Below are 22,350 nucleotides of genomic sequence, written 5' to 3' on the forward strand. Positions count from 1 at the left end.
ACATTCTGAAGCCTAAATGAGCATTAATTTGACTACACAACTTATTTCTATGAAGACACATTCAAAGTCAAAAAACGTGCTCTACTCGGCCTGAAAATGCATTTAAAGCAATAAAAACTCAAATTGAGTGTCACACCTAAACCAAAGGACTTATGCACACATTTCAACATGTATTTAGTTCAGGTTGACATTCTGAAGCCTAAATGAGCATTAATTTGACTACACAACTTATTCCTATGAAGATACATTCAAAGTCAAAAAACGTGCTCTACCATCCATCCATCCATCCATCCATCATCTACCGCTTATCCGGGGCCGGGTCGCGGGGGCAATAGCTTTAGCAGGGAAGCCCAGACTTCCCTCTCCCTAGCTACTTCTTCCAGCTCTCCCCGGGGGATCCCGAGTCGTTCCCAGGCAAGCTGGGTGACATAGTCTCTCCAGCGTGTCCTGGGTCTTCCTCGGGGTCTCCTCCCGGTGGGACATGACCGGAACACCTCACCGGGGAGGCGCTAAGGAGGCATCCGAATCAGATGCCCAAGCCACCTCATCTGGCTCCTCTCGATGTGGAGGAGAAGCGGCTCGACTCCGAGCCCCTCCCGGATGACCGAGCTTCTCACCTTATCTCTAAGGGAGAGCCCGGACACCCTGCGGAGAAAACTCATTTCGGCCGCTTGTATCCGGGATCTCGTTCTTTCGGTCATGACCCATAGCTCGTGACCATAGGTGAGGGTTGGGACGTAGATCGACCGGTAAATTGAGAGCTTCGCCCTTTGGCTCAGCTCCTTCTTCACCACGACAGACCGATACAACGTCCGCATCACAGCAGACGCTGCACCGATCCGCCTGTCGATCTCCCGCTCCCTCCTACCCCCACTCGTGAACAAGACCCCAAGATACTTGAACTCCTCCACTTGGGGTAAGATCTCCTCCCCGACCCGGAGGGGGCACTCCACCCTTTTCCGACTGAGGACCATGGTTTCAGATTTGGAGGTGCTGATTTTCATCCCAACCGCTTCACACTCGGTTGCGAAACGCTCCAGTGAGAGTTGGAGAGCCCCGTTTGAAGGAGCCAACAGCACCACATCATCTGCAAAAAGCAGGGATGTAATACTGAGGCCCCCAAAACGGACCCCCTCAACGCTTCGGCTGCGCCTAGAAATTCTGTCCATAAAGGTTATGAACAGAATCGGCGACAAAGGGCAGCCTTGGCGGAGTCCTACCCCCACTGGAAACGATTCCGACTTACTGCCGGCAATGCGAACCAAACTCTGACATCGGTGGTATAGTGACCGAACAGCCCGTATCAGGGGGTTCGGTACCCAATACCCACGAAGCACCCCCCACAGAACTCCCCGAGGGACACGGTCAAACGCCTTCTCCAAGTCCACAAAACACATGTAGACTGGTTGGGCGAATTCCCACATACCCTCAAGGACCCTGCTAAGGGTGTAGAGTTGGTCCACTGTTCCACGGCCGGGACGAAAACCACACTGCTCCTCCTCAATCTGAGGCTCGACTTCCTGACGGACCCTCCTCTCCAGCACCCCTGAATAGACCTTACCAGGGAGGCTGAGGAGTGTGATCCCTCTGTAGTTGGAACACACCCTCCGGTCCCCCTTTTTAAAAAGAGGGACTACCACCCCGGTCTGCCAATCCAGAGGCACTCTCCCTGTTGACCACGCGATGTTGCAGAGGCGTGTCAACCAGGACAGCCCCACAACATCCAGAGCCTTGAGGAACTCCGGGCGGATCTCATCCACCCCTGGGGCCTTGCCACCGAGGAGCTTTTTAACCACATCGGTGACTTCAGCCACAGAGATAGGAGAGCCCACCTCAGAGTCCCCAGGCTCTGCTTCCTCCAAGGAAGGCGTGTTGGTGGAGTTGAGGAGGTCTTCGAAGTACTCTGCCCACCGGTTCACAACGTCCCGAGTCGAAGTCAGCAGCGCCCCATCCCCACTGTACACAGTGTTAGTGGTGCACTGCTTCCCCCTCCTGAGACGTCGGATGGTGGACCAGAATTTCCTCGAAGCCGTCCGGAAGTCGGCTTCCATGGCCTCACCGAACTCCTCCCACGCACGGGTTTTTGCCTCGGCGACCACCGAAGCTGCGTTCCGCTTGGCCTGTCGATACCCGTCAGCTGCCTCTGGGGTCCTACAGGCCATAAAGGCTCGATAGGACTCCTTCTTCAGCTTGACGGCATCCCTTACTGCTGGTGTCCACCAGCGAGTACGGGGATTGCCGCCACGACAGGCACCAACCACCTTACGGCCACAACTCAGATTGGCCGCCTCTACAATAGAGGCACGGAACATGGTCCACTCGGACTCAATGTCCCCCGCCTCCCCCGGAACATGGGAAAAGCTCTGTCGGAGGTGGGAGTTGAAACTCCTTCTGACAGGGGATTCCGCCAGACGCTCCCAACAAACCCTCACTATACGTTTGGGTCTGCCAGGACGGACCGGCATCTTCCCCCACCATCGGAGCCTACTCACCACCAGGTGGTGATCAGTTGACAGCTCCGCCCCTCTCTTCACACGAGTGTCCAGAACATGCGGCCGCAACTCCGATGATACAACTACAAAGTCGATCATCGAACTGCGGCCTAGGGTGTCCTGGTGCCAAGTGCACATATGGACACCCTTATGTTTGAACAAGGTGTTCGTTATGGACAATCCGTGACGAGCACAGAAGTCCAATAACAAAACACCACTCGGGTTCAGATCGGGGGGGCCGTTCCTCCCAATCACGCCCCTCCAGGTATCACTGTCATTGCCCACGTGAGCATTGAAGTCCCCCAGCAGAACAATGGAGTCCCCAGTAGGAGTACTCTCCAGCACACCCTCCAAGGACTCCAAAAAGGGTGGGTATGCTGAGCTGCTGTTTGGTGCATATGCACAAACAACAGTCAGGACCCGTCCACCCACCCGAAGGCGGAGGGAGGCAACCCTCTCGTCTACCGGTGTGAACCCCAATGTACAGGCACTGAGCCGGGGGGCAATGAGTATGCCCACACCTGCTCTGCGCCTCTCACCGTGAGCAACTCCAGAGTGGAAGAGAGTCCAACCCCTCTCGAGAGAACTGGTACCGGAACCCAGGCTGTGTGTGGAGGCAAGTCCGACTATATCCAGTCGGAAATTCTCTGCCTCACATACCAGCTCGGGCTCCTTCCCTGCCAGAGAGGTGACATTCCATGTCCCAAGAGCTAGCTTTTGCAGCCGAGGATCGGACCGCCAGTGTCCCCGCCTTTGGCTGCCGCCCAGCTCACATTGCACCCGACCCCTCTGGCCCCTCTCATGGGTGGTGAGCCCATGGGAAGGGGGACCCACGTTGCCTCTTCGGGCTGTGCCCGGCCGGGCCCCATGGGTGTAAGCCCGGCCACCAGGCGCCTGCCAACGAGCCCCACCTCCAGGCCTGGCTCCAGAGGGGGGCCCCGGTGACCCGCGTCCGGGCAAGGGAAACTGAGATCCATTAATTTTACTCATCATAAGGGGTCTTTTGAGCCGTGCTTTGTCTGGCCCCTCACCTAGAACCTGTTTGCCATGGGTGACCCTGCCAGGGGCATAAAGCCCCAGACAACTTAGCTTCTAGGATCATTGGAACACACAAACCCCTCCACCACGGTAAGGTGACGACTCACGGAGGGGAAAACGTGCTCTACTCGGCCTGAAAATGCATTTAAAGCAATAAAAACTCAAATTGAGTGTCACACCTAAACCAAAGGACTTATGCACACATTTCAACATGTATTTAGTTCAGGTTGACCTCCTGAAGCCTAAATGAGCATTAATTTGACTACACAACTCATTCCTATGAAGGTACATTCAAAGTCACAAAACGTGCTCAACTAGGCCTGAAAGTGCATTTAAAGCAATAAAAACTCAAAATGAGTGTCACGCCTAAACCAAAGGACTTATGCACACATTTCAACATGTATTTAGTTCAGGTTGACCTCCTGAAGCCTAAATCACCATTAATTTGATCACACAACTCATTCCTATGAAGATACATTCAAACTCAGAAACGTGCTCTACTCGGCCTGAAAATGCATTTAAAGCAATAAAAACTCAAATTGGGTGTCACGCCTAAACCAAAGGACTTATGCACACATTTCAACATGTATTTAGTTCAGGTTGACCTCCTGAAGCCTAAATGAGCATTAATTTGACTACACATCCCATTCCTATGAAGATACATTCAAAGTCAAAAAACGTGCTCTACTCGGCCTGAAAATGCATTTAAAAAGCAATAAAAACTCAAATTGAGTGTCACACCTAAACCAAAGGATTTATGCACACATTTCAACATGTATTTAGTACAGGTTGACCTCCTGAAGCCTAAATCACCATTAATTTGACTACACAAATCATTCCCATGAAGATACATTCAAAGTCAAAAAACGTGCTCAACTAGGCCTGAAAGTGCATTTAAAGCAATAAAAACTCAAAATTAGTGTCACGCCTAAACCAAAGGACTTATGCACACATTTCAACATGTATTTAGTTCAGGTTGACCTCCTGAAGCCTAAATGAGCATTATTTCGTCTATACAACTCATTCCTATGAAGGTACATTCAAAGTCACAAAACGTGCTCAACTAGGCCTGAAAGTGCATTTAAAGCAATAAAAACTCAAAATGAGTGTAACGCCTAAACCAAAGGACTTATGCACACATTTCAACATGTATTTAGTTCAGGTTGACCTCCTGAAGCCTAAATGAGCATTAATTTGATCACACAACTCATTCCCATGAAGATACATTCAAAGTCAGTAAGTGCCCTGCTCTGTCTGAAAATGCATTTGAATCAATAAAAACTAAAATTGAGTGTCATGCCTAAACCAAAGGACGTCTGCACACATTTCAACGTCTAAAGTGTTGTTTCCGATGCGTGCTAGTGTATGTGTGCGTGCGTGTGTGAGAGTTTGTAGGTGTGTGCGTGTGTTTGTGTGTGTTTGTGTGGGTGCGTGCGTGTGTGCGTGTGTGTTGTGCGCACCCCCCCCCCCCAAAAAAAGTACTGTATTCGGATAAAAATGACGAATTACTCAGAGGTTTTAACTTTTGCTTGCACTTGATTTGTTCTGACACCGACGACGTCCACCAATGACAGCCCGAGTGGATCTCGCCCACGTGGTGTGAGAGCAGGGGGAGGTGAAAAGATGCAAAGCCTAGGTGATTGGCTGGGCATCTTTCAGTCTTCCACGTGGGTTAGTCTTTGATCTTCAATCAGTGTCCAAATGTTGTTTACATGCGTAGCGTGTCCGGATGTGTGTGCCTCTCATGAGTTTGTGTGTGTGTTTGCGCGCGCGTGATCGTGTGCCCATACATGTTTGTTTCTTTGATCTAAATCATCGTTGGTGTGTTGTTTACGATACGTGCTCGTCTGTGCGTACGTTTGTGTGAGTGTGTGTGCGTGCGTTTGTGTGTGTGCTTGCTGCGTGCTGGCGCGCTCGGAAGCGTGTGTGTCACAGAGAAAGAGAGGGAGCGGGATCGCTGGCCTGTATGTACTCTATGTGAAACACACAGGACATTTGTAATTTCGTCCCTTTCACATTTTTTGGCTTTTTTAAAAATAAAACTTATTTTCATCAATGGTTCATAATGAGTGTCACGCCTAGACCAAATGACTTATGCACACATTTCAACATTTATTTAGTTCAGGTTGACCTCCTGAAGCCTAAATGAGCGTTAATTTGACCACACAACTCATTCCTATGAAGATATATTCAAACTCAGAAAGCGTGCTCGGATCGGCCTGAAAATGCATTTAAAGCAATAAACACTCAAATTGAGTGTCACACCAAAACCAAAGGACTTATGCACACATTTCAAAATGTATTTAGTTCAGGTTGAACTCCTGAAGCCTAAATGAGCATTAATTTGACTACACAACTCATTCCTATGAAGGTACATTCAAAGTCACAAAACGTGCTCAACTAGGCCTGAAAGTGCATTTAAAGCAATAAAAACTCAAAATGAGTGTCACACCTAAACCAAAGGATTTATGCACACATTTCAACATGTATTTTGTTCAGGTTGACCTCCTGAAGCCTAAATGAGCATTAATTTGACTACACATCCCATTCCTATGAAGATACATTCAAAGTAAAATAACGTGCTCTACTCGCCCTGAAAATGCATTTAAAGCAATAAAAACTCAAAATGAGTGTCACGCCTAAACCAAAGGACTTATGCACACATTTCAACATGTATTTAGTTCAGGTTGACATTCTGAAGCCTAAATGAGCATTAATTTGACTACACAACTTATTCCTATGAAGATATATTCAAACTCAGAAAGCGTGCTCGGCTCGGCCTGAAAATGCATTTAAAGCAATAAAAACTCAAAATGAGTGTCACGCCTAAACCAAAGGACTTATGCACACATTTCAACATGTATTTAGTTCAGATTGACATTCTGAAGCCTAAATGAGCATTAATTTGACTACACAACTTATTCCTATGAAGATACATTCAAAGTCAAAAAACGTGCTCTACTCGGCCTGAAAATGCATTTAAAGCAATAAAAACTCAAATTGAGTGTCACACCTAAACCAAAGGACTTATGCACACATTTCAACATGTATTTAGTTCAGGTTGACCTCCTGAAGCCTAAATGAGCATTTATTTGACTACATAACTCATTCCTATGAAGGTACATTCAAAGTCACAAAACGTGCTCAACTAGGCCTGAAAGTGCATTTAAAGCAATAAAAACTCAAAATGAGTGTCACGCCTAAACCAAAGGACTTATGCACACATTTCAACATGTATTTAGTTCAGGTTGACCTCCTGAAGCCGAAATCACCATTAATTTGATCACACAACTCATTCCTATGAAGATACATTCAAACTCAGAAACGTGCTCTACTCGGCCTGAAAATGCATTTAAAGCAATAAAAACTCAAAATGAGTGTCACGCCTAAACCAAAGGACTTATGCACACATTTCAACATGTATTTAGTTCAGGTTGACATTCCGAAGCCTAAATGAGCATTAATTTGACTACACAACTTATTCCTATGAAGATACATTCAAAGTCAAAAAACGTGCTCTACTCGGCCTGAAAATGCATTTAAAGCAAGAAAAAATCAAAATGAGTGTCACACCTAAACCTACATTTAAAGTAAAAAAACGTGCTCTACTCGGCCTGAAAATGCATTTAAAGCAATAAAAACTCAAATTGAGTGTCACGTCTAAACCAAAGGACTTATACACACCTTTCAGCATGTATTTAGTTCAGGTTGACATTCTGAAGCCTAAATGAGCATTATTTTGTCTATACAACTCATTCCTATGAAGGTACATTCAAAGTCACAAAACGTGCTCAACTAGGCCTGAAAGTGCATTTAAAGCAATAAAAACTCAAAATGAGTGTAACGCCTAAACCAAAGGACTTAGGCACACATTTCAACATGTATTTAGTTCAGGTTGACCTCCTGAAGCCTAAATGAGCATTAATTTGATCACACAACTCATTCCCATGAAGATACATTCAAAGTCAGTAAGTGCCCTGCTCTGTCTGAAAATGCATTTGAATCAATAAAAACTAAAATTGAGTGTCATGCCTAAACCAAAGGACGTCTGCACACATTTCAACGTCTAAAGTGTTGTTTCCGATGCGTGCTAGTGTATGTGTGCGTGCGTGTGTGAGAGTTTGTAGGTGTGTGCGTGTGTTTGTGTGTGTTTGTGTGGGTGCGTGCGTGTGTGTGCGTGTGTGTTGTGCGCACCCCCCCCCAAAAAAAAGTACTGTATTCGGATAAAAATGACGAATTACTCAGAGGTTTTAACTTTTGCTTGCACTTGATTTGTTCTGACATCGACGACGTCCACCAATGACAGCCCGAGTGGATCTAGCCCACGTGGTGTGAGAGCAGGGGGAGGTGAAAAGATGCAAAGCCGAGGTGATTGGCTGTGCATCTTTCAGTCTTCCACGTGGGTTAGTCTTTGATCTTCAATCAGTGTCCAAATGTTGTTTACATGCGTAGCGTGTCCGGATGTGTGTGCCTCTCATGAGTTTGTGTGTGTGTTTGCGCGCGCGTGATCGTGTGCCCATACATGTGTGTTTCTTTGATCTAAATCATCGTTGGTGTGTTGTTTACGATACGTGCTCGTCTGTGCGTACGTTTGTGTGAGTGTGTGTGCGTGCGTTTGTGTGTGTGCTTGCTGCGTGCTGGCGCGCTCGGAAGCGTGTGTGTCACAGAGAAAGAGAGGGAGCGGGATCGCTGGCCTGTATGTACTCTATGTGAAACACACAGGACATTTGTAATTTCGTCCCTTTCACATTTTTTGGCTTTTTTAAAAATAAAACTTATTTTCATCAATGGTTCATAATGAGTGTCACGCCTAGACCAAATGACTTATGCACACATTTCAACATTTATTTAGTTCAGGTTGACCTCCTGAAGCCTAAATGAGCGTTAATTTGACCACACAACTCATTCCTATGAAGATATATTCAAACTCAGAAAGCGTGCTCGGATCGGCCTGAAAATGCATTTAAAGCAATAAACACTCAAATTGAGTGTCACACCAAAACCAAAGGACTTATGCACACATTTCAACATGTATTTAGTTCAGGTTGAACTCCTGAAGCCTAAATGAGCATTAATTTGACTACACAACTCATTCCTATGAAGGTACATTCAAAGTCACAAAACGTGCTCAACTAGGCCTGAAAGTGCATTTAAAGCAATAAAAACTCAAAATGAGTGTCACACCTAAACCAAAGGATTTATGCACACATTTCAACATGTATTTTGTTCAGGTTGACCTCCTGAAGCCTAAATGAGCATTAATTTGACTACACATCCCATTCCTATGAAGATACATTCAAAGTAAAAAAACGTGCTCTACTCGGCCTGAAAATGCATTTAAAGCAATAAAAACTCAAAATGAGTGTCACGCCTAAACCAAAGGACTTATGCACACATTTCAACATGTATTTAGTTCAGGTTGACATTCTGAAGCCTAAATGAGCATTAATTTGACTACACAACTTATTCCTATGAAGATACATTCAAAGTCAAAAAACGTGATCTACTCGGCCTGAAAATGCATTTAAAGCAATAAAAACTCAAATTGAGTGTCACACCTAAACCAAAGGACTTATGCACACATTTCAACATGTATTTAGTTCAGGTTGACCTCCTGAAGCCTAAATGAGCATTTATTTGACTACACAACTCATTCCTATGAAGGTACATTCAAAGTCACAAAACGTGCTCAACTAGGCCTGAAAGTGCATTTAAAGCAATAAAAACTCAAAATGAGTGTCACGCCTAAACCAAAGGACTTATGCACACATTTCAACATGTATTTAGTTCAGGTTGACCTCCTGAAGCCTAAATCACCATTAATTTGATCACACAACTCATTCCTATGAAGATACATTCAAACTCAGAAACGTGCTCTACTCGGCCTGAAAATGCATTTAAAGCAATAAAAACTCAAAATGAGTGTCACGCCTAAACCAAAGGACTTATGCACACATTTCAACATGTATTTAGTTCAGGTTGACATTCCGAAGCCTAAATGAGCATTAATTTGACTACACAACTTATTCCTATGAAGATACATTCAAAGTCAAAAAACGTGCTCTACTCGGCCTGAAAATGCATTTAAAGCAATAAAAACTCAAATTGAGTGTCACACCTAAACCAAAGGACTTATGCATACATTTCAACATGTATTTAGTTCAGGTTGACCTCCTGAAGCCTAAATGAGCATTTATTTGACTACACAATTCATTCCTATGAAGGTACATTCAAAGTCACAAAACGTGCTCAACTTGGCCTGAAAGTGCATTTAAAGCAATAAAAACTCAAAATGAGTGTCACGCCTAAACCAAAGGACTTATGCACACATTTCAACATGTATTTAGTTCAGGTTGACCTCCTGAAGCCTAAATCACCATTAATTTGATCACACAACTCATTCCTATGAAGATACATTCAAACTCAGAAACGTGCTCTACTCGGCCTGAAAATGCATTTAAAGCAATAAAAACTCAAAATAAGTGTCACGCCTAAACCAAAGGACTTATACACACATTTCAAAATGTATTTAGTTCAGGTTGACCTCCTGAAGCCTAAATGAGCATTATTTCGTCTATACAACTCATTCCTATGAAGGTACATTCAAAGTCACAAAACGTGCTCAACTAGGCCTGAAAGTGCATTTAAAGCAATAAAAACTCAAAATGAGTGTCGCGCCTAAACCAAAGGACTTATGCACACATTTCAACGTGTATTTAGTTCAGGGTGACCTCCTGAAGCCTAAGTGAGCATTAATTTGAATACACAACTCATTCCTATGAAGATACATTCAAAGTAAAAAAACGTGCTCTACTCGGCCTGAAAATGCATTTAAAGCAAGAAAAAATCAAAATGAGTGTCACACCTAAACCTACATTTAAAGTAAAAAAACGTGCTCTACTCGGCCTGAAAATGCATTTAAAGCAATAAAAACTCAAATTGAGTGTCACGCCTAAACCAAAGGACTTATACACACATTTCAACATGTATTTAGTTCAGGTTGACATTCTGAAGCCTAAATGAGCATTATTTTGTCTATACAACTCATTCCTATGAAGGTACATTCAAAGTCACAAAACGTGCTCAACTAGGCCTGAAAGTGCATTTAAAGCAATAAAAACTCAAAATGAGTGTAACGCCTAAACCAAAGGACTTATGCACACATTTCAACATGTATTTAGTTCAGGTTGACCTCCTGAAGCCTAAATGAGCATTAATTTGATCACACAACTCATTCCCATGAAGATACATTCAAAGTCACAAAACGTGCTCAACTAGGCCTGAAAGTGCATTTAAAGCAATAAAAACTCAAAATGAGTGTCACGCCTAAACCAAAGGACTCGTGCACACATTTCAACATGTATTTAGTTCAGGTTGACCTCCTGAAGCCTAAATGAGCATTTATTTGACTACACAATTCATTCCTATGAAGGTACATTCAAAGTCACAAAACGTGCTCAACTTGGCCTGAAAGTGCATTTAAAGCAATAAAAACTCAAAATGAGTGTCACGCCTAAACCAAAGGACTTATGCACACATTTCAACATGTATTTAGTTCAGGTTGACCTCCTGAAGCCTAAATCACCATTAATTTGATCACACAACTCATTCCTATGAAGATACATTCAAACTCAGAAACGTGCTCTACTCGGCCTGAAAATGCATTTAAAGCAATAAAAACTCAAAATAAGTGTCACGCCTAAACCAAAGGACTTATACACACATTTCAAAATGTATTTAGTTCAGGTTGACCTCCTGAAGCCTAAATGAGCATTATTTCGTCTATACAACTCATTCCTATGAAGGTACATTCAAAGTCACAAAACGTGCTCAACTAGGCCTGAAAGTGCATTTAAAGCAATAAAAACTCAAAATGAGTGTCGCGCCTAAACCAAAGGACTTATGCACACATTTCAACGTGTATTTAGTTCAGGGTGACCTCCTGAAGCCTAAGTGAGCATTAATTTGAATACACAACTCATTCCTATGAAGATACATTCAAAGTAAAAAAACGTGCTCTACTCGGCCTGAAAATGCATTTAAAGCAAGAAAAAATCAAAATGAGTGTCACACCTAAACCTACATTTAAAGTAAAAAAACGTGCTCTACTCGGCCTGAAAATGCATTTAAAGCAATAAAAACTCAAATTGAGTGTCACGCCTAAACCAAAGGACTTATACACACATTTCAACATGTATTTAGTTCAGGTTGACATTCTGAAGCCTAAATGAGCATTATTTTGTCTATACAACTCATTCCTATGAAGGTACATTCAAAGTCACAAAACGTGCTCAACTAGGCCTGAAAGTGCATTTAAAGCAATAAAAACTCAAAATGAGTGTAACGCCTAAACCAAAGGACTTATGCACACATTTCAACATGTATTTAGTTCAGGTTGACCTCCTGAAGCCTAAATGAGCATTAATTTGATCACACAACTCATTCCCATGAAGATACATTCAAAGTCACAAAACGTGCTCAACTAGGCCTGAAAGTGCATTTAAAGCAATAAAAACTCAAAATGAGTGTCACGCCTAAACCAAAGGACTTGTGCACACATTTCAACATGTATTTAGTTCAGGTTACCCTCCTGAAGCCTAAATCACCATTAATTTGATCACACAACTCATTCCTATGAAGATACATTCAAACTCAGAAACGTGCTCTACTCGGCCTGAAAATGCATTTAAAGCAATAAAAACTCTAAATGAGTGTCACGCCTAAACCAAAGGACTTATGCACACATTTCAACATGTATTTAGTTCAGGTTGACATTCCGAAGCCTAAATGAGCATTAATTTGACTACAAACTTATTCCTATGAAGATACATTCAAAGTCAAAAAACGTCCTCTACTCGGCCTGAAAATGCATTTAAAAAGCAATAAAAACTCAAATTGAGTGTCACACCTAAACCAAAGGATTTATGCACACATTTCAACATGTATTTAGTTCAGGTTTACCTCCTGAAGCCTAAATGAGCATTTATTTGACTACACAAATCATTCCCATGAAGATACATTCAAAGTCAAAAAACGTGCTCAACTTGGCCTGAAAGTGCATTTAAAGCAATAAAAACTCAAAATGAGTGTCACGCCTAAACCAAAGGACTTATGCACACATTTCAACATGTATTTAGTTCAGGTTGACCTCCTGAAGCCTAAATCACCATTAATTTGATCACACAACTCATTCCTATGAAGATACATTCAAACTCAGAAACGTGCTCTACTCGGCCTGAAAATGCATTTAAAGCAATAAAAACTCAAAATAAGTGTCACGCCTAAACCAAAGGACTTATACACACATTTCAAAATGTATTTAGTTCAGGTTGACCTCCTGAAGCCTAAATGAGCATTATTTCGTCTATACAACTCATTCCTATGAAGGTACATTCAAAGTCACAAAACGTGCTCAACTAGGCCTGAAAGTGCATTTAAAGCAATAAAAACTCAAAATGAGTGTCACGCCTAAACCAAAGGACTTGTGCACACATTTCAACATGTATTTAGTTCAGGTTGACCTCCTGAAGCCTAAATCACCATTAATTTGATCACACAACTCATTCCTATGAAGACACATTCAAACTCAGAAACGTGCTCTACTCGGCCTGAAAATGCATTTAAAGCAATAAAAACTCTAAATGAGTGTCACGCCTAAACCAAAGGACTTATGCACACATTTCAACATGTATTTAGTTCAGGTTGACATTCCGAAGCCTTAATGAGCATTAATTTGACTACAAACTTATTCCTATGAAGATACATTCAAAGTCAAAAAACGTCCTCTACTCGGCCTGAAAATGCATTTAAAAAGCAATAAAAACTCAAATTGAGTGTCACACCTAAACCAAAGGATTTATGCACACATTTCAACATGTATTTAGTTCAGGTTTACCTCCTGAAGCCTAAATCACCATTAATTTGACTACACAAATCATTCCCATGAAGATACATTCAAAGTCAAAAAACGTGCTCAACTAGGCCTGAAAGTGCATTTAAAGCAATACAAACTCAAAATTAGTGTCACGCCTAAACCAAAGGACTTATGCACACATTTCAACATGTATTTAGTTCAGGTTGACATTCCGAAGCCTAAATGAGCATTAATTTGACTACACAACTTATTCCTATGAAGATACATTCAAAGTCAAAAAACGTGCTCTACTCGGCCTGAAAATGCATTTAAAGCAATAAAAACTCAAATTGAGTGTCACACCTAAACCAAAGGACTTATGCATACATTTCAACATGTATTTAGTTCAGGTTGACCTCCTGAAGCCTAAATGAGCATTTATTTGACTACACAATTCATTCCTATGAAGGTACATTCAAAGTCACAAAACGTGCTCAACTTGGCCTGAAAGTGCATTTAAAGCAATAAAAACTCAAAATGAGTGTCACGCCTAAACCAAAGGACTTATGCACACATTTCAACATGTATTTAGTTCAGGTTGACCTCCTGAAGCCTAAATCACCATTAATTTGATCACACAACTCATTCCTATGAAGATACATTCAAACTCAGAAACGTGCTCTACTCGGCCTGAAAATGCATTTAAAGCAATAAAAACTCAAAATAAGTGTCACGCCTAAACCAAAGGACTTATACACACATTTCAAAATGTATTTAGTTCAGGTTGACCTCCTGAAGCCTAAATGAGCATTATTTCGTCTATACAACTCATTCCTATGAAGGTACATTCAAAGTCACAAAACGTGCTCAACTAGGCCTGAAAGTGCATTTAAAGCAATAAAAACTCAAAATGAGTGTCGCGCCTAAACCAAAGGACTTATGCACACATTTCAACGTGTATTTAGTTCAGGGTGACCTCCTGAAGCCTAAGTGAGCATTAATTTGAATACACAACTCATTCCTATGAAGATACATTCAAAGTAAAAAAACGTGCTCTACTCGGCCTGAAAATGCATTTAAAGCAAGAAAAAATCAAAATGAGTGTCACACCTAAACCTACATTTAAAGTAAAAAAACGTGCTCTACTCGGCCTGAAAATGCATTTAAAGCAATAAAAACTCAAATTGAGTGTCACGCCTAAACCAAAGGACTTATACACACATTTCAACATGTATTTAGTTCAGGTTGACATTCTGAAGCCTAAATGAGCATTATTTTGTCTATACAACTCATTCCTATGAAGGTACATTCAAAGTCACAAAACGTGCTCAACTAGGCCTGAAAGTGCATTTAAAGCAATAAAAACTCAAAATGAGTGTAACGCCTAAACCAAAGGACTTATGCACACATTTCAACATGTATTTAGTTCAGGTTGACCTCCTGAAGCCTAAATGAGCATTAATTTGATCACACAACTCATTCCCATGAAGATACATTCAAAGTCACAAAACGTGCTCAACTAGGCCTGAAAGTGCATTTAAAGCAATAAAAACTCAAAATGAGTGTCACGCCTAAACCAAAGGACTTGTGCACACATTTCAACATGTATTTAGTTCAGGTTGACCTCCTGAAGCCTAAATCACCATTAATTTGATCACACAACTCATTCCTATGAAGATACATTCAAACTCAGAAACGTGCTCTACTCGGCCTGAAAATGCATTTAAAGCAATAAAAACTCTAAATGAGTGTCACGCCTAAACCAAAGGACTTATGCACACATTTCAACATGTATTTAGTTCAGGTTGACATTCCGAAGCCTTAATGAGCATTAATTTGACTACAAACTTATTCCTATGAAGATACATTCAAAGTCAAAAAACGTCCTCTACTCGGCCTGAAAATGCATTTAAAAAGCAATAAAAACTCAACTTGAGTGTTACACCTAAACCAAAGGATTTATGCACACATTTCAACATGTATTTAGTTCAGGTTTACCTCCTGAAGCCTAAATCACCATTAATTTGACTACACAAATCATTCCCATGAAGATACATTCAAAGTCAAAAAACGTGCTCAACTAGGCCTGAAAGTGCATTTAAAGCAATACAAACTCAAAATTAGTGTCACGCCTAAACCAAAGGACTTATGCACACATTTCAACATGTATTTAGTTCAGGTTGACCTCCTGAAGCCTAAATCACCATTAATTTGATCACACAACTCATTCCTATGAAGATACATTCAAACTCAGAAACGTGCTCTACTCGGCCTGAAAATGCATTTAAAGCAATAAAAACTCAAAATGAGTGTCACGCCTAAACCAAAGGACTTATGCACACATTTCAACATGTATTTAGTTCAGGTTGACATTCCGAAGCCTAAATGAGCATTAATTTGACTACACAACTTATTCCTATGAAGATACATTCAAAGTCAAAAAACGTGCTCTACTCGGCCTGAAAATGCATTTAAAGCAATAAAAACTCAAATTGAGTGTCACACCTAAACCAAAGGACTTATGCACACATTTCAACATGTATTTAGTTCAGGTTGACCTCCTGAAGCCTAAATGAGCATTATTTCGTCTATACAACTCATTCCTATGAAGGTACATTCAAAGTCACAAAACGTGCTCAACTCGGCCTGAAAGTGCATTTAAAGCAATAAAAACTCAAAATGAGTGTCGCGCCTAAACCAAAGGACTTATGCACACATTTCAACGTGTATTTAGTTCAGGGTGACCTCCTGAAGCCTAAGTGAGCATTAATTTGACTACACAACTCATTCCTATGAAGATACATTCAAAGTAAAAAAACGTGCTCTACTCGGCCTGAAAATGCATTTAAAGCAAGAAAAAATCAAAATGAGTGTCACACCTAAACCTACATTTAAAGTAAAAAAACGTGCTCTACTCGGCCTGAAAATGCATTTAAAGCAATAAAAACTCAAATTGAGTGTCACGCCTAAACCAAAGGACTTATACACACATTTCAACATGTATTTAGTTCAGGTTGACATTCTGAAGCCTAAATGAGCATTATTTTGTCTATACAACTCATTCCTATGAAGGTACATTCAAAGTCACAAAACGTGCTCAACTAGGCCTGAAAGTGCATTTAAAGCAATAAAAACTCAAAATGAGTGTAACGCCTAAACCAAAGGACTTATGCACACATTTCAACATGTATTTAGTTCAGGTTGACCTCCTGAAGCCTAAATGAGCATTAATTTGATCACACAACTCATTCCCATGAAGATACATTCAAAGTCACAAAACGTGCTCAACGAGGCCTGAAAGTGCATTTAAAGCAATAAAAACTCAAAATGAGTGTCACGCCTAAACCAAAGGACTTGTGCACACATTTCAACATGTATTTAGTTCAGGTTGACCTCCTGAAGCCTAAATCACCATTAATTTGATCACACAACTCATTCCTATGAAGATACATTCAAACTCAGAAACGTGCTCTACTCGGCCTGAAAATGCATTTAAAGCAATAAAAACTCAAAATGAGTGTCACGTCTAAACCAAAGGACTTATGCACACATTTCAACATGTATTTAGTTCAGGTTGACATTCCGAAGCCTAAATGAGCATTAATTTGACTACACAACTTATTCCTATGAAGATACATTCAAAGTCAAAAAACGTGCTCTACTCGGCCTGAAAATGCATTTAAAATGCAATAAAAACTCTAATTGAGTGTCACACCTAAACCAAAGGATTTATGCACACATTTCAACATGTATTTAGTTCAGGTTGACCTCCTGAAGCCTAAATCACCATTAATTTGACTACACAAATCATTCCCATGAAGATACATTCAAAGTCAAAAAACGTGCTCAACTTGGCCTGAAAGTGCATTTAAAGCAATAAAAACTCAAAATTAGTGTCACGCCTAAACCAAAGGACTTATGCACACATTTCAACATGTATTTAGTTCAGGTTGACCTCCTGAAGCCTAAATGAGCATTATTTCGTCTATACAACTCATTCCTATGAAGGTACATTCAAAGTCACAAAACGTGCTCAACTACGCCTGAAAGTGCATTTAAAGCAATAAAAACTCAAAATGAGGGTCGCGCCTAAACCAAAGGACTTATGCACAGATTTCAACGTGTATTTAGTTCAGGTTGACCTCCTGAAGCCTAAGTGAGCATTAATTTGACTACACAACTCATTCCAATGAAGAGACATTCAAAGTAAAAAAACGTGCTCTACTCGGCCTGAAAATGCATTTAAAGCAAGAAAAAATCAAAATGAGTGTCACACCTAAACCTACATTTAAAGTAAAAAAACGTGCTCTACTCGGCCTGAAAATGCATTTAAAGCAATAAAAACTCAAATTGAGTGTCACGTCTAAACCAAAGGACTTATACACACCTTTCAACATGTATTTAGTTCAGGTTGACATTCTGAAGCCTAAATGAGCATTATTTTGTCAATACAACTCATTCCTATGAAGGTACATTCAAAGTCACAAAACGTGCTCAACTAGGCCTGAAAGTGCATTTAAAGCAATAAAAACTCAAAATGAGTGTCACGCCTAAACCAAAGGACTTATGCACACATTTCAACATGTATTTAGTTCAGGTTGACCTCCTGAAGCCTAAATGAGCATTAATTTGATCACACAACTCATTCCCATGAAGATACATTCAAAGTCAGTAAGTGCCCTGCTCTGTCTGAAAATGCATTTGAATCAATAAAAACTAAAATTGAGTGTCACGCCTAAACCAAAGGACTTATGCACACATTTCAACATGTATTTAGTTCAGGTTGACATTCTGAAGCCTAAATGAGCATTAATTTGACTACACAACTTATTCCTATGAAGATACATTCAAAGTCAAAAAACGTGCTCTACTCGGCCTGAAAATGCATTTAAAGCAATAAAAACTCAAATTGAGTGTCACACCTAAACCAAAGGACTTATGCACACATTTCAACATGTATTTAGTTCAGGTTGACCTCCTGAAGCCTAAATCACCATTAATTTGATCACACAACTCATTCCTATGAAGATACATTCAAACTCAGAAACGTGCTCTACTCGGCCTGAAAATGCATTTAAAGCAATAAAAACTCAAAATGAGTGTCACGCCTAAACAAAAGGACTTATGCACACATTTCAACATGTATTTAGTTCAGGTTGACATTCTGAAGCCTAAATGAGCATTAATTTGACTACACAACTTCTTCCTATGAAGATACATTCAAAGTCAAAAAACGTGCTCTACTCGGCCTGAAAATGCATTTAAAGCAATAAAAACTCAAATTGAGTGTCACACCTAAACCAAAGGACTTATGCACACATTTCAACATGTATTTATTCAGGTTGACCTCCTGAAGCCTAAATCACCATTAATTTGATCACACAACTCATTCCTATGAAGATTCATTCAAACTAAGAAACGCGCTCTACTCGGCCTGAAAATGCATTTAAAGCAATAAAAACTCAAAATGAGTGTCACGCCTAAACCAAAGTACTTATGCACACATTTCAACATGTATTTAGTTCAGGTTGACATTCTGAAGCCAAAATGAGCATTAATTTGACTACACAACTTATTCCTATGAAGAGACATTCAAAGTCAAAAAACGTGCTCATTTCAGCCTGAAAGTGCATTTAAAGCAATAAAAACTCAAATTGAGCGTCACGCCTAAACCAAAGGCCTTATGCACACATTTCAACATGTATTTAGTTCAGGTTGACCTCCTGAAGCCTAAATGAGCATTTATTTGACTACACAACTCATTCCTATGAAGGTACATTCAAAGTCACAAAACGTGCTCAACTTGGCCTGAAAGTGCATTTAAAGCAATAAAAACTCAAAATGAGTGTCACGCCTAAACCAAAGGACTTATACACACATTTCAACATGTATTTAGTTCAGGTTGACCTCCTGAAGCCTAAATGAGCATTAATTTGACTACACAACTCATTCCTATGAAGGAACATTCAAAGTAAAAAAACGGGCTCAACTCGGACTCGAAAGTGCATTTAAAGCAATAAAAACTGAAAATGAGTGTCACGCCTAAACCAAAGGACTTATGCACACATTTCAACATGTATTTAGTTCAGGTTGACCTCCTGAAGCCTAAATGAGCATTAATTTGACTACACAACTCATTCCTATGAAGGTACATTCAAAGTCACAAAACGTGCTCAACTAGGCCTGAAAGTGCATTTAAAGCAATAAAAACTCAAAATGAGTGTCACGCCTAAACCATAGGACTTATGCACACATTTCAACATGTATTTAGTTCAGGTTGACATTCTGAAGCCTAAATGAGCATTAATTTGACTACACAACTTATTCCTATGAAGATACATTCAAAGTCAAAAAACGTGCTCTACTCGGCCTGAAAGTGCATTTAAAGCAATAAAAACTCAAATTGAGTGTCACACCTAAACCAAAGGACTTCTGCACACATTTCAACATGTATTTAGTTCAGGTTGACCTCCTGAAGCCTAAATGAGCATTAATTTGACTACACAACTCATTCCTATGAAGGTACATTCAAAGTCACAAAACGTGCTCAACTAGGCCTGAAAGTGCATTTAAAGCAATAAAAACTCAAAATGAGTGTCACGCCTAAACCAAAGTACTTATGCACACATTTCAACATGTATTTTGTTCAGGTTGACCTCCTGAAGCCTAAATGAGCATTAATTTGACTACACAACTCATTCCTATGAAGGAACATTCAAAGTAAAAAAACGGGCTCAACTCGGACTGAAAGTGCATTTAAAGCAATAAAAACTGAAAATGAGTGTCACGCCTAAACCAAAGGACTTATGCACACATTTCAACATGTATTTAGTTCATTTTGACCTCCTGAAGCCTAAATGAGCATTAATTTGACTACACAACTCATTCCTATGAAGGTACATTCAAAGTCACAAAACGTGCTCAACTAGTCCTGAAAGTGCATTTAAAGCAATAAAAACTCAAAATGAGTGTCACGCCTAAACCAAAGGACTTATGCACACATTTCAACATGTATTTAGTTCAGGTTGACCTCCTGAAGCCTAAATCACCATTAATTTGATCACACAACTCATTCCAATGAAGATACATTCAAACTCAGAAACGTGCTCTACTCGGCCTGAAAATGCATTTAAAGCAATAAAAACTCAAAATGAGTGTCACGCCTAAACCAAAGTACTTATGCACACATTTCAACATGTATTTTGTTCAGGTTGACCTCCTGAAGCCTAAATGAGCATTAATTTGACTACACAACTCATTCCTATGAAGGAACATTCAAAGTAAAAAAACGGGCTCAACTCGGACTGAAAGTGCATTTAAAGCAATAAAAACTGAAAATGAGTGTCACGCCTAAACCAAAGGACTTATGCACACATTTCAACATGTATTTAGTTCAGGTTGACCTCCTGAAGCCTAAATGAGCATTAATTTGACTACACAACTCATTCCTATGAAGGTACATTCAAAGTCACAAAACGTGCTCAACTAGGCCTGAAAGTGCATTTAAAGCAATAAAAACTCAAAATGAGTGTCACGCCTAAACCAAAGGACTTATGCACACATTTCAACATGTATTTAGTTCAGGTTGACCTCCTGAAGCCTAAATCACCATTAATTTGATCACACAACTCATTCCTATGAAGATACATTCAAACTCAGAAACGTGCTCTACTCGGCCTGAAAATGCATTTAAAGCAATAAAAACTCAAATTGGGTGTCACGCCTAAACCAAAGGACTTATGCACACATTTCAACATGTATTTACTGTAGTTCAGGTTGACCTCCTGAAGCCTAAATGAGCATTAATTTGACTACACATCCCATTCCTATGAAGATACATTCAAAGTCAAAAAACGTGCTCTACTCGGCCTGAAAATGCATTTAAAAAGCAATAAAAACTCAAATTGAGTGTCACACCTAAACCAAAGGATTTATGCACACATTTCAACATGTATTTAGTACAGGTTGACCTCCTGAAGCCTAAATCACCATTAATTTGACTACACAAATCATTCCCATGAAGATACATTCAAAGTCAAAAAACGTGCTCAACTAGGCCTGAAAGTGCATTTAAAGCAATAAAAACTCAAAATTAGTGTCACGCCTAAACCAAAGGACTTATGCACACATTTCAACATGTATTTAGTTCAGGTTGACCTCCTGAAGCCTAAATGAGCATTATTTCGTCTATACAACTCATTCCTATGAAGGTACATTCAAAGTCACAAAACGTGCTCAACTAGGCCTGAAAGTGCATTTAAAGCAATAAAAACTCAAAATGAGTGTAACGCCTAAACCAAAGGACTTATGCACACATTTCAACATGTATTTAGTTCAGGTTGACCTCCTGAAGCCTAAATGAGCATTAATTTGATCACACAACTCATTCCCATGAAGATACATTCAAAGTCAGTAAGTGCCCTGCTCTGTCTGAAAATGCATTTGAATCAATAAAAACTAAAATTGAGTGTCATGCCTAAACCAAAGGACGTCTGCACACATTTCAACGTCTAAAGTGTTGTTTCCGATGCGTGCTAGTGTATGTGTGCGTGCGTGTGTGAGAGTTTGTAGGTGTGTGCGTGTGTTTGTGTGTGTTTGTGTGGGTGCGTGCGTGTGTGCGTGTGTGTTGTGCGCACCCCCCCCCCCCAAAAAAAGTACTGTATTCGGATAAAAATGACGAATTACTCAGAGGTTTTAACTTTTGCTTGCACTTGATTTGTTCTGACACCGACGACGTCCACCAATGACAGCCCGAGTGGATCTCGCCCACGTGGTGTGAGAGCAGGGGGAGGTGAAAAGATGCAAAGCCTAGGTGATTGGCTGTGCATCTTTCAGTCTTCCACGTGGGTTAGTCTTTGATCTTCAATCAGTGTCCAAATGTTGTTTACATGCGTAGCGTGTCCGGATGTGTGTGCCTCTCATGAGTTTGTGTGTGTGTTTGCGCGCGCGTGATCGTGTGCCCATACA

General features: G+C 40.6%; 1 protein-coding gene across 1 annotated transcript in view; it reads right to left on the reverse strand.

Moving 5' to 3' along the window:
- Nucleotides 1-262: 262 nt before the first annotated feature.
- The window catches only part of LOC127605701 (uncharacterized), a 368,389-nt gene continuing 346,301 nt past the window's right edge, over nt 263-22,350 (reverse strand). The window contains exon 2 of the transcript XR_007963632.1: nt 263-373. The gene's annotated coding sequence lies outside the window, so the exon portion shown is untranslated. The remainder of the gene's footprint in view (nt 374-22,350) is intronic.

This window comes from Hippocampus zosterae, chromosome 8 (genome assembly GCF_025434085.1).
Source record: "Hippocampus zosterae strain Florida chromosome 8, ASM2543408v3, whole genome shotgun sequence".
NCBI lineage: Eukaryota > Metazoa > Chordata > Actinopteri > Syngnathiformes > Syngnathidae > Hippocampus > Hippocampus zosterae.